This window comes from Cebus imitator, unplaced genomic scaffold (assembly GCF_001604975.1).
Source record: "Cebus imitator isolate Cc_AM_T3 unplaced genomic scaffold, Cebus_imitator-1.0 Scaffold520, whole genome shotgun sequence".
In the NCBI taxonomy this organism is placed as follows: domain Eukaryota; kingdom Metazoa; phylum Chordata; class Mammalia; order Primates; family Cebidae; genus Cebus; species Cebus imitator.
Window position 1 is genome coordinate 1,012,969 of NW_016107835.1, and position 14,370 is coordinate 1,027,338.

Here is a 14,370-nt window from a genome sequence, read left to right on the forward strand (position 1 = left end):
CAGCACAAAGGATTTTGAGGGTAATAGAACTGTTCTTTATTCTGTCTATAGTGATGGTTACATGAACCTATGCAAGTGCTAATATTCATTAAACTGCATGCCAAATAACTCAATTTTACTATATGTTAATTTTAACATAAAAATAAATTACTTTGAACATCCTAAAGAGCTTTTGTTTATGTGGGTTTTATCTATCAATATTTGCCACAATAGAACTTAAAAGTGATAAAATTTTTAAATATTAATTTGTTAATTCATTTAAAATAATACTGAAAACACATTACATGTTACATAAATAACATACTTTTATGAAAAATAAGTATATATTCAAACATACAAAACACTTAATTCAATGGTTTTACATTTTTAAAAATCTGGCTGAATTCTCATATCTCCTTCTATATTCAATCTATTGTAATATCATAGCCCCAGGAAAACTGCACTATGTACTTGATAAAGAAAGAGATAAATTCAAATAAAATCTCAGTATTATTGTGAAAATAGTTTTGACTTTGAGAATCCCCAAAAGGATCTTGGGGTCTTCAAGGGTCCCCAGACCCCCTTATCATTATCACTGCTAGTGTATGCCTAAGTACCCTCATTAGGCAGTTCAGCTTCAGCTCAGGGTCATTGATCTAAATTTGCCTTCCCTCTTTGTCCCTGGTACTCATGATCTCCTTTTTTGATTGTATGTGGCTATGCCTATCTTATTTCCATTACATTTTATACAGCATTTATTTATTTGGGCTGAGATGAAATATTTTTTTATTTGGGGTGAGATGAAGGATTTCTCACACCAGCTTTATCTGCCTTATTGCTATAATTCTCTTTATAATTGTAGTGCTATTTTCTCTCTTCCATTTTGTTTGGTGTGATTTCCTTGAGCTTTTTTACGGTGTTTCCATTTTTTTTAGCTGTGAGGTTTGTTTGCTTGTTTCCTTCTCATGTGGCTTTAGAATTTATTTTTCTTTTCTATTTTGTTCTGAGATTTACAAACTTGGTTAAAACATTATCTTAATTATCTGTTTTGAGCTCTTATATTTCTTCATTATGCCATCTGCACCATTATGATACTATGATATCTCTATAACATCAGGATATCTATAATACTTCCAGTGTTTCCTTGGGTAAATTTTCTCATTTGCTCTTTGCTTATGTTCCTTTTTCTTTTCCTCATTTTCTCCCACTTTCTATGCATAGGTCCTGAACTGGTTCCTTTCCAATTACCACTCATATTTTCATGGGCTGGCTACCTGTTGAAAAATACTGTAAAGCAGTCAATATCCTCAATGTAAGTTTCTTATATCAAGGCTGGGCACTGTGGCTCGTGCCCATAATGCCAGCATTTTGGGAGGCTGAAGTGGGCAGATCAGTTGAACCCAGGAGTTTGAGACTAGCCTGAACAAAATGGCTAAAGCCCATCTCTACAAAAAGTACAAAAGTCAGCTGGGCATGGTGGTGCACACCTGTAGCCCTAGCTACTTGGGAGGTTGAGGCAGGAGGATTGCTTAAGCCCGGGCATTTGAAGCTGCAGTGAGCCATGATGGTGCCACTGCACTCCAGCCTGGGTAACAAAATGAGACCCTGTCTCAAAAAAAAAAAAAGTTTATTGTATCAAATACTCTGTCTCTAATTTATATTAATTTATTTTTTCTGAGAGAACATCTTTCCTTTATTTTTGTCATTCCCTATCAGGAGCAAGGGTGGTAGGAACAGCCTTCTGTGCTGGGTGGCAAGGCTATAAAGGGATGCATTGTTCTTAAATACTTTTAACAAATAATAAAAACAACTAAAATGTGGTCTGCTTTTTATTTTCACCAAGCACCAGCAATTCTAAATAATATCACTGATACATAAAGACGGAAATAATTAACAAACACTGAAGACTATGCAAACACTGGGAACTCCAAGTAGGGAGAGGGTGAAATGGGGGTGAGGATTGAAAAATTACCTGTTGGGTACAATGTTCACTATTTGGGTGATGCATACACTAGAAGCCCAAACCTCACCATTATGCAATATATCCATATAACAAACCTGCATATGTAATGCCTGCATCTAAATTTTTTTTAAACATTATATCAGTGATAGAATGCTCTTCTACCCAAGGAAATTGCTTCCCTCCCTTTCACCACCATCCATGCTGTTGATTCATCAGATCCATGTGATTCAAGCCCTTTGTGACATAATATCTTTATAAAAGAGATCTCCGGTTTTTGCTGGGCTGCTTGTGTGTATTTGGGGTGGCAGCGGTGGGGCAACGGACTCAGTTGTTCCGTAGACAGATCTTTAATCCATTTCCCCATTTTCAGTACCACTTTTCGTCCTACCAACTGCCAAATCCTATCTAGAATTCCACTGCCAAGATGGGCTTCAACCTCCATTTCACTTTTCTTGTAAAAGTATTCTGGACTTGAGCATCTCCTCTTCCTTTGGACTGTACTCTCCATGAAGGCAGGATTTTCATCTGTTTTGTTCACTGCTATGTCCTCAGTGTCTGGTACATAGTAGGTGATTATCAATCTATCTGCCATAATCATAGTTTTATCTGTATTGCTGTGTGGTGCATCTCAACAGATGGTACCATAGGCAGCATTATGAAAGAGTATTACAAATCCCAAACACGGCATGGATTCACTAGAGAGCCACCAGACTCCATGGGGCCTTTATGACCCAAGATTTACTCAGTGGCAAACTATGTGGACCAATAATTGAGGACTAGCTGTCAATCTGTCATATTCTGGCACTAAGATATAAGGATTGTGGCACCATCTTGGTGGAAGACTGGGATAGGTCCGAAATAGTATTACTGGTGAAATGAATTATTGAAAGTGAAGTTATATTTATTTTCACATAGTTTTTTGGACAGAAATTAATACCAAGTACACATATAGAGCATACATAATTGAAACCATATCTTTGGAATAGATAATATATTCACATGCAATGGCAGTATTTTATGCTTACTGTTCAGCCTTTTACTTTTTTTCACTTAATGTATCTTGCCAATTATTCCATATCAGTACATGAAGTTTACTTGATTTTTTTAACAGCTGCATTTTAGTCCATTGTGTAGATGTACAATAATTTATTTAACTAGTCCTCTATTGATAGACATTTGGGTTGTTTCCAGTGTTGCAATAAAATGACCTTACACATACATCATTTTGCATGTGTGCAAGTATATCTGTAGGATAAATTTTTAGAAGTGAAATTGCCTAGTATAAATATGTGCATTTGTAATTTTGATTTATCCTCCTACTCCTCCTACTCTTTCCCCCTCCTCCTCCCTCTTCTTCCTCAAGAGAGAATTGTACCTTTAATTTATCGAACACTTAGGATGGTGCCCCAAATTGTGCTAAAGACTATGCATGCATTATCTCTTTGAATGTTCACAACCCTTTGAAAAATTCTATTATAATCTACATTTTAAATTGAGATGTAACTCACCTACTATAAAATTCACCCTTTAAAAGTGTACAATTCAGTGAGTTTTAGTATATTTGCAACAATCACCACTAATTCCAGATTATTTTCATCACCCGCAAAAGAAACCCTGTATCCATTAGCAGTCACTCCCATTTTCCCCTTCTCGAACCCTCAGCAACCACTAATCTAATTTCTGTCTCTATGAATCTGCCTATTCTAGATATTTCATATCAATGGAAGCATTGAATATGAGGCCTTTGTTTTTTCTTTTTTTTTCCCATTTATTTTATTGCGTTTTAGGTTTTGGGGTACATGTGAAGAACATGCAAGATTGTTGCATAGGTACACACGTGGCAGTGTGATTTGCTGCCTTCCTCCCCATCACCTACATCTGGCATCTCTCCCCTTGCTATCTCTCCTCAACTCCCTACTGGCTTCTTTAACTTAGCATGACACTTTCAAGATTCATCCATGCTGTATCATATATCAGTACTTCATTATTTTTATAGAATAATATTCCAGTATATAGATACACCAAAATTTTTAATCCATTCATCAGTTGAAGGTCATTTGAGTGGTCTCTACATTTTGGCTATTATGAATATTGCTGCTATAAACATTCATGTACATGTTTTTGTGTGAACATACGTTTTCATTTCTCATTAGTAATGAGAAGGTATATATCTAGAAGTAGAATTGATGGGTCATAAGGTACCTATATTTAACCAGTCTTACACCATGGGATAAGTACCATTTTGTCATGGTGTATAATTCTTTTAATATACTGCTGAACTAGTTTACTAATATTTTGTTGAGGGTTTGTGCATCTATTTTCATAAAGTATATTGCTCTATTGTTTTCTTGTCATATCTTTGTCTGATATTGATATGAAGCTGTACCAGAGGCTATACCTCTGGTATGGGCACAGACTTCAAAGAATAAGTTGGAAAGTGTTCCATCCTCTTCTATTTTTTGCGCTTGTGAAGGATCGTTGTTAGTTTTTTAAACATTTGGTAAAATTCACTAGTGAAACCATTTTATAGTGGGGTTTTCTTTGTGTACAAATTTTCAATGAAGCCTCCTATTTTCAGTCCCACCATCACTCTTACTTTCAGAGGTTCTTGGTGCCATTAATTCCTGAGGTTTTTTGAGAATCTTATGGTATAAATCATATTGTTTCTCTACTTGTTATACTGCCATTTTAGGATTCAACTTTCTTGGGATTGCTAGGTCAATTATACATTCACCTGCTTTCTCTGGCTTCCTTCAAGACTTTGTCTGGTTCTCAGAGGTTTGTATATATCTAGGTGTGGGCTTTTTGAGTTTTCTTTGGCTCTGTGTTTATCTAGCTTTGTGTTCTCTGAGCTTTCTGAATCTGTGGTTTGGTGTCTGTCATTAATTTTGGAATGGTTTTGGCCATAATTGCTTCAAATATTTCTACTGCCTTTATATTGGTCAGAGTTTTCCAAAGAAACAGAACCAACAGAAGATGATTGATAGATGATAGATACATATATACATACATACATACATGGGCTGGGTTTAATGTTTGCTGAGGCTATAGATACCAGAGGATTCAAATTTCTCCAATGTCCTTATTTTTGCCTCTCTTCCTAGCTTTGGGGTTTCTCTTTGTATTGCTCCTCAGAGAGAGTCTGTATCTTCTTTTAGCTGTAGGTCACTGTTACACTGGAGGCTTGTTGGTATGGTGGTAGGGTGTGGGGGAACGGAATCAGTCTATAATCTTCTGATTAATTCTCAGTCTTTGAGTGTGCCTGGGTCTCGTGGGTTGTGGCCTACACAAATGTTTCCATCCTTTCTTCAGGAACCTAACTCCCCTCTTTCTGATTGCAGCATTTCCAGACTATTTCCATTAAGCCTTCTCCCTGTTGACTATGTTTTTTCCCCTTTAGGTGATTCGGAAAGCCTGGAGTGGGGTAGAAATTCCTTCCCCAGGTGGGATAAAGTTTCAGTACTACCTTAGGATGAAGGATTCCCCCAACCCAAAGATAGATTTTTGTTATGGAGAAGTATCTGGGTGTTAGACAATAGCTACACTTCCCCCTACATCAGCCAGATCTTTAGGGGGATTTTTCTCAGATCCTTGCCATGAGAACTTGGTGAAGTTATTGGAGGGAAACCCTCAAAGTGTGGAACCTCTCATATGAGTGTGGCCTTCAGGTACTCTCAGTCTCATGCTAGTCCACACTCAGTTTCCAGCAATTTGTCAAAATCACTAGTCAAGTAAGTGGTCCTACCACTTATGGCTGTCACCAGCTTTTATTCTAGGTAAGCACATCTCCAGTGCTGAATCTCTGTATCTCCCTGCCTCTCCAGACTTCAGGATAGTAATTTGTCCTGTGACTTCAATTCTCTGATGGGTCTAAGAAAAACCATCTATTTTTAGTTTACCCAGCTTTCTTACTGTAAGGACAGGCATGATGATTTCCAAGTTTTTTTACATGTTGGAGCTGAAACCAAAGCTGCTTTCTAGACCCCCCAATTGTATTGCTGCTGTATACACTCTCATTCTTCCTGTCTCTCTGGATTTGTTAAAATCCCTTTACTAGCAAATTAGTGAGGTATTGAGAGGAAAAGCTATTGTGGGATTCAGCCCTCCATCTTTAACCAAAAGTTTCAATAAACTTTATAACATTAAGCCACCCTTGTATTCCTGAAATAAATATAATTTGGTCATAATATAGCTTTTTCATATACATTAGTGAATCAGTTTGCAAGTATTTTTAGGGTTTTTGTATCCAGGTTTGTGAGACTGCTCGAAAATATTCTTGTCTTATACATTCTTAACCAGTTTTGATGTAAAGATTATATACTAACTGCATAAAATGATGTGGAAGTGTTTCCTCTTTTTACATTTCCTGAAACAGTTTGTATCAGGTAGCTTTGGTAGATCTCACCTTAGAAACCTTGTCAAAAATTTCTAGGGGAGAATAAATTTCTAACTATTGATTCAATTTTTAAAAATATACATCTTTCAGTCTTCCTAATTTTTCTTAAGTAAGTTTTGCAAAGTTATGTTATTCTAGAACATTGTTTCATCTATATGACTTTATATGTATTGGTAGAAAGTTGTTTGTAGTATTTTAAAATCTCCACTATACACTATATCTGTAGTTTTGTTCCTCTATTGTTTTTTTTTTTTTTTTTTTTTTTTTTTTTTTTTTTTTTTTTTTTTTTTTTTTTTTTTTTTNTTTTTTGAGATAGTCTCACTCTGTCACCCAGGCTGGCATGCAGTGGTGTGATCTCGGCTCACTGCAACCTCTGCCTTCTGGGTTCAAGCAATTTTCCCACCTCTGCCTCCTAAATATCTGGGATTACAGGTGCACACAACCATGCCCAGGTAATTTTTGTATTTTTAGTAGAGATGGGGTTTCACCATGTTGGCCAAGCTGGTCTTGAACTCCTGACATTTAGTGATCTGCCAGCCTCGGCCTCCCAAAGTGCTGGGATTACAGGTGTGAGCCATTATGTCTGGCCCCCTCTGTTCATTCTTAATATTATTCACCTATGCCTTTTAAAAAAATGTTCTTATTCAGTTCTCACAGAAGTTGTCTTTACAATAAACCAAGTTTTGATTTTATTGATCTTCTGTTTTCTATTTTATCAATTTATGATCTTATGTAGATTATACCTACTTTCATTAGGCTTAATTTGTTGTTGGTTTTGTAACTTCTTTAATTAGATGCTTAAATCATTAAAATTTAACTTGCTTTTTAATAAAAAAAAATTCAAGGCCATACTGCTCCCTTTAAATTCTGCTTTAGTTCTATCTCACAACCTTTGTATCTGTATTACTATCATTTAGTTCTAAGTACTTTTTAAATTTACATTATGACTTTTCTTCAACCCATGAGTTACTCTAATTTTTCAATGCTTTTTTATGTTTCCTCTTTTTTCCTGCCTTCAATTTGATTGATGGGGTCCCCCCCCCCATTTTATCCTTTGGTGACTTGGAAGTTTTTTAATCCCTTTTTATCATTCTGTTGCCCCCCTCTGCTAGTGTGTAAGTTAGGAAGTTGTGCCCTCTGTTTCTATTTATTAATGGCTACTTCAGAAATAACAATATGCATGATTTACTTATAAACCTAAAATTTGAAGAAAAAATCATTTACCCTTCTTTAGGATAATTCAATAACTTAAAACTCATATGCTAATGTTATCTTGTATTTCAAGTCTTGATTGCTTTTTCGAATCCCACTAGCAATGTTTGTGATTGTTTTATATTTCAATATTTATTTACATTTTGTCCACATGTTTACTGTCACCTTTACTTTTCATTCTTTCACCCATCACAGACCTTCTACTTGGGATAATTTTCCTTCTGGTTTCTACTGAACTTCCCTTAGTGAGGACCTGTTGATGAAGACCTATCTCCATGTTTGTCTGAAAATGTCTCTGTTTTACTCTCATCCTCTATAAATATTTTTGCTAGGTATAGAATATTAAGTTAACAGTAATCAGTTGAAGATCATTTCACTATTTTCTGATTGTTGAGAAGTCAGCTGTCAGTCTAATTGCTGTTCCATGAAATGAGAATTCCTCTGGCTTCATTTTCTCTTTTTCTTTGTTTTTCTACAGTATCTGGGTATAGATTTCTTTTTATTTATCCTACTTGGGACTTGTTGGCCTCCTTAAATGTGTGAATTGATTTCTTTCATTAAGTCTATTAAAATTTGCAACCATTATTATTAATATTAACATTAATTTTTGAATTATTGAATATTAAGTATATGAATAGTAACAGTATTCATAATCATACTCTCTTTCTCTCAGATTGTGAGAATGCATGCTAGATTTTCTCATTATATGCTCCACATCTCTCCTCTCTATCCCATATTTACTATTTCTTTTCTTTCCATGCGGCATTCTTGATCGTTTCTTCAGGTTTACCTTCTGGTTTATTAACTTTCTCTTCACTTATGCCCATATTTCTGCCAGATACATTCATTGAGTTGGTATTTTTCACTTTTAGAAGTTTTTTCCCCTCCTTCCCTCCAATATACTATGTCACTTTTTATGGGTTCTTCTTCTCCGCAGATATTTTCAAATTAGTAATCTCTTCCTTTAAACATAGTACACATGGTTGTTTCAAATGCGTCTAATAATTCTATGATCTGCAACCTATGCAAATTTGTTCTGTTGTTTTCTTTCCCTGCTGGTTCTAACTCAAGTTATCTTGTTTCCTTGTGCAACGATTATTTTAGCCTGCTTTCTGATAATTGTCCATGACAATTTATTTGTGGGGGTTCCCTGAGGCCTGAGATAGATTTATTCTCCCCCAGAGACTTTGCATGGTTTCTACTGAGCACCTTGGAGTGCTACCTGTCTGGGACCCACTCACAACTAAGTTCATGGTTTGAAGTTCTGTAGCTGACCCAGGCCATGGATAATAGGAGAGTAAATCTGTCTCAGGGCTGGAGTGTGGCCTCATTTTCTCAGGAATAGATTTGTTTAGCCTTCTTTTTAACCCTTTCTTTTTTAGCAAGATATCTCTACTTGGCACCAAGGCAGGCTTCTGTATAGTTCTCTGGGATTATTGGGAACAGAGGCTGCTATTATAACTAAATCTATAATAGGCTTAGTTCTGGATGGCCCTCATGCTGCAAACATAGTCCCTTGGGGTCTCAGCTTAACGTGGAGATGGTCTCCTATTAAACTCCTACCTTGGGTTGGTCCTGAGCCTTGCCTTCTTTCCCTCACCCCTGTGTGGCCATTGCATCAAAGCTCGGGTGGGCAGTGAAGGCAAATGCCCTCAAAGCAAATTGGCTTTGATGTCTCTATATTCTGTTTACCAGTTTGGTTACAAGCTTTCATCCAGAAGTTGGCATGGAAGTTTTCCTCTGTCCTCTCAGCTCTTCAGTGCTTTTAAAGTAGTTTTGAAAGGTTTTAAGTCAACATTTTTTTTCATTACTTCAATAATAAAGCCAAGTCAAACAACTAAGTCTGCCATTGCCAGAACCTAGAAGTCCATACTCTTAAATGTTTAAACATTCATACTTGACTTATCAAGGTCTAAATTCAGGCAGTATCTCTACTGTCTTTCCAAACAATACAACAACGTTAGAATGCTTTAAATATGAATAGTGTCCTGCTTTCTTACATGTTTGCTTATTCTTCTTTTTATGAATACATAATAGTTGCACATATTTATGGGATATGTCCTTCATGATTTGTGTTCCAATGTTTTTAATGCCAGCTTGTTTTAATACTCCCATATTACTTAGAATTATTATTGCCTTATATAATTGATGCTTGTTTAGATTTCCCCACATTTACAATTTTTGTTTACTGTTCCTTGCCTCCTATTCACCCCTTCTACTTTCAAGCTCCTCCTTCCTGAAGTATATCTTGTGGTAGTTCTTTATTCTTGTGAGAGGTTACTATTGCTAAATTTTCTTAGTTTTGTTTTGTTTTTTGTTTTTCCTGAAAATTTCCTCTTCTCAGCAGTATTTCTTGAGGGTACTAATTCTCCTTATGGGAACTGGTGACTCTCCTTCATGGTGCATCATTTATATGCAAGGACTTGATTTTTATTGTTGCTTACTTCTGAGTCCCATCTTCAGCAGATCCTTCCTTTTTCTGTGGGGTTCCATTGCCTTGGATCATAAAAATGTATTGCGTTTGCTTTTGCTGAGATTCTATAGGTTTCAATGGTTTTATCTCAACTTTTATTTGAACTTTTCAGCATGTGAAAAACATAGGCCTGGGATTTTTATTTCTCCTTGTGGATCCAGAGACAACATAAGTTCTTTCATTGTTTATTCTCCAACCCCTTTTTAATGGACAAGAGAAACTACTAAAGCCTTTACCTAGAGGTTTCAGCTGCAGCTCCTCTGCCTCTGGTGGACCTGAAGCTGTGTTGTCAGCATCTGCATGGGTATTGAACTCCCAGCTCCAAGTCCCGAGTCCTTAAGGCCTGATATATGGAACCAATACCACACAGGACACTGCAGTATCTGTTTACAATTACTACACTGCCTCTTATTTTTCCTTTTGTTTCCCTAGAGATTTTGCTTTTTGTTTTTTAAAGTTCAGCTAGAGATGTAAATTTTTGTTCTAGTTGAACTAGTGTTAATCTGTGTTTGTAGTGGGAACGAGGCACTAGTCATATCATCTTAGTGTGCTGTGTTGCCAGAATAAACCATGTTTTCTACACACAATTTGGCACCTTTTTATAATTAAGCATTCTTCCTTATCATTTACATCCTCATAAATATCCACTTCTTTAAGTTTCAAAGAAATTAAGTCCCCCTTCAGGACCATCTAGATTGTGAGTGCTCATGAGGCCAGGCCTCTGTAGCTGGCTGGATTACTTTCCAGACACAACACCATGTCATTTAAGTATATCATTCCCCTGGGGTCTAAAATTTTTTTTACCACAGTGAGTTTCAACTTTAAAATATTTTAGTAGCAGAACCCTTTCTGCAAGTATTACCTGGAACCCCCAAATATCAAACGAATAAGAGGAGAGCTTCTCTGGTTGAAGTGAGGTTGAGAGTTCTGATCTCACCAACTTACTCTACTCCTTGCTCCATGAAGTGCTCTCCAAGGTGCTCCCTGGGCTATCTTCATAGGCTTCTTGGATTTCAGGAAAGTATGAAAACAAATAGACCAGTGGATCTCCAAGGGTGGTCCCAGAACCAGGGGTATGGGTATCATCTGGGGATGTGTTAGAAATGTAAATTCTCAAGCCCCCATCCAGATCTACTGAACCAGAAACTCTAGGTGTGGGACCCAGTAATCTGTGTGTTTATGAGCCCTCCTGGTACATGAGGACCTCTGATGCATATTAAAATTTGAGAACTTACCAGAATATTGTATTCAGGAGCTAATGGAACAAGGCTGAAGTATTGCCCAAGATTAACATTTCTTGGGTGCTTAAATTAACCCAAACTTCTCTGTAAGGTTATTTTCCATCCACCATTTTCTTTTACGTGAGTTACAAACACTTTTGAGACACTTTCTTGTACCTGAATGAGATTATAGACATCCTCAAGGCAAAGACACAACTTTGTAATGGCCTGAGTCCCTCTGAATTGATTCAATATCAGGAGGCTGAAGTGGGAGGATCGCTTGCGCCCAGGAGGTCGAGGCTGCAGTGAGCCAGGATTACACCATTGCACTCCAGCCTGGGTGACAGAGTGAGACCCATCTCGAAATAAAATAAATAAATAAACAAATCACGGGGACAAGTAGGGATTCCTACCCTTAGTTCATTAGACAGAAATAATGAAGTTCCTCCTAATTTTTCTTGACAAAAAGACTTCAAGCTGATCTCATTTCACAGAGGTCAGCCCCCTCTCTCCTGAGAGGGTATTATTTTAAAAATAAATAAATAAATAAATTTTTAAAAGACTTGAGGTCTGAAGCTCATAAAATGATTATCAAGCAAATGAAGCCAGACATAAAAGAGTACATGCTGAACAATTGCATTTAGAGAAGGTCTAAAAACAGAAAACACTAATCTCCAGTGAAAGAAGTTAGGATAGGTATCATTGAGTTCTGAGGAATGTTTTGTTTCTTGATTTGGAGACTGTTTACAGGGATATGTTTACTTTGTAGAAATTCATCAAGTTACATATGATATAGGCACTTTTCCTGTATATTTGATTTACTTCAATACGAGAGTTTAAAAATGCACTGGATCCGTTACAGCAACAGAAAATGGACTTAAGACAAAAAAAAAAAAAAAGAAAGAAAAAAGAAAAAAATGACACTGGGTCACCTGCAGAGCAAGTGGGTAATGACACTCTGGTGAGTTCTAGGCTACATACTTTCAGAGGATCTGGGCCTTCATTTCTGGGTGTGAAACATGCATTTGGAGGAAACACAGGTTTCTGGTACCAGGTCTACTGCATTTTGAAAATAAGAGTTGCATGGGGACCATTCGGTTTCTTGACTGGAAAAAGGCCTTTTGGTTGATGGCGTCCCTGATCAGAATTCCCTGTGGATAGTGAAGAAGTGAGACAATTACCAATGTGACCTGTAGGCCAGAGTCAGTTTCAGCATCTGGTTACTACAGGAAATGGTAAATGGCAGGGCTCTGGATTTCTAATCAAATTATGCCAAGAAATTGTGGGAAGGAATGTGTAATGGGTAACAGGGCAGTAACACATTGTTTGGTACATGGTTCTGAACTGTATGGGTGGTTAAAGCCCCTAGTTGTGAGTACTCATATTTCACCTGTGCCCTTCTGAGTCCAGATCACAAATCTACATACAAGCCAAGTCTCCCAGTCCTACCAGTTTGTGGATGTAAATGAAGTCTCTGCTAAAGAATTAGCTTAGTTGGGCATGGTGGCTCACACCTGTAATCCCAGTGCTTTGGGAGGGCAAGGCAGGAGGATCACCTGAAGTCAGGAGTTCGAGACCAGCCTGGCCAACATGGTAAAACCCAATCTCTACTAAAAATACAAAAAATTAGCTGGGCATGGTGGCAGGTGCCTGTAATTCCAGCTACTCAGGAGGCTGAGGCAGGAGAATTGCTTGAACCCAGGAGGCGGAGATTGCAGTGAGCCAAGATCACGTCATTGCATTGCACTCCTGCCTGGGTGACAGAGCGAGAGTCTGTCTCAAAAAAAGAAAAAAAAATAGCTTAAATTTCACTAGTTCTTGCCCATTTGCTCATCTAGGAACTACAGCCCATATGAAAAATAACCCATTTGTGTTTGCAAGTCCCCAGTAGGTCACAAACCAATCTGTTTTCACCATCTTCCATGTTATTCCTTACTTATTCTGGGCCCCTATCTTTGTGTACATTGACCATGAAGCTGTCTAAGAACTAGTTACCCCCTCCCTCCCTACCTCAGCCACTGCTGTATTTATGCCCACTGTGGAAATGTTGGTGAAAGTGCCAAGGGTGCTACATCCTGATATCCCTAAAGGCCCTAATCGTGGAGGTGCCTGACCATGTGCCAGACATTCTCAAACATATGTGGATCTCAGTTTCAGCTCAAGGTTAAGACATACCTGCTAAATACATGATGCCTTGGGTCCCACGGTGGTATGACCTGAAGGCAGACCCTAGCTACTGTTACATCCTATGGCTCAATTTGGTGATTAGTGACTGGTGGAGGCATCGGGCTGGCTTTGAATGGCTGCCCTGTTGCTAAGGGAAAATGCTGTTTTCCAGATAGAGGAGGTGTGAGGTTCAATTAGTAAGTGCCGGGCACAGCTGCTCCCTCTGGCGGTCTGTGCCTTCCATCAGCGAAGACCGGGAGGTCGGCTTCAGCAATCTCGCGTCCTTCATAGCTCTCAGTGAGTTCCTCTCAGAACTACTATTGAGTGCAGGGTATTTAAAAGCATTTTCTGTATCGGACAAACCCAAAATGAGGAATGTGCTGTTAAAAATGTGAATGTCATACAAGATGAAGAAAGGTTGTGGAAATGTTCCAGATTAAAGGAGGCTAAAGAGAGAGAATAATTTAATGCATTATTTCATCCTAGACCAGATCCTGCAATAGAGTGGGAAAATGCTATAAAGGACATTACCGGGTCAACAGACAAAATTGGAATACAAATGGTAAGGTATTGTATCAATGTAAAATTTTCTAAAGCTCTACTGTAGTGATGTGGGGATATGCCTATTCTTAGGAAATGCACACTGACATATTTAGGCATGAAAGGCCATAATATATGTCATTAATTTATCTTCATAGGATTCAAAAATATACACACCCCCATTTATAAAAGATTGCACATGTGCAAATGATAATAAAAATAATGTAAAATTCTCAACAGGTAAATCTGGGAAAGACCATACAGATGCTCTTTATACTATTTTTTTTTGTAACTTTTCTATAAGTTTGAAATGATTTCCAAATAAAAATGTTTAAAATGTTAAAGGTCAGTTTCTGTGCAAGCAGTAAGGATCCGGTGGCACAGGCCTGCCTGAACTCTTCCCCTGGCAGAGATGAAGAAT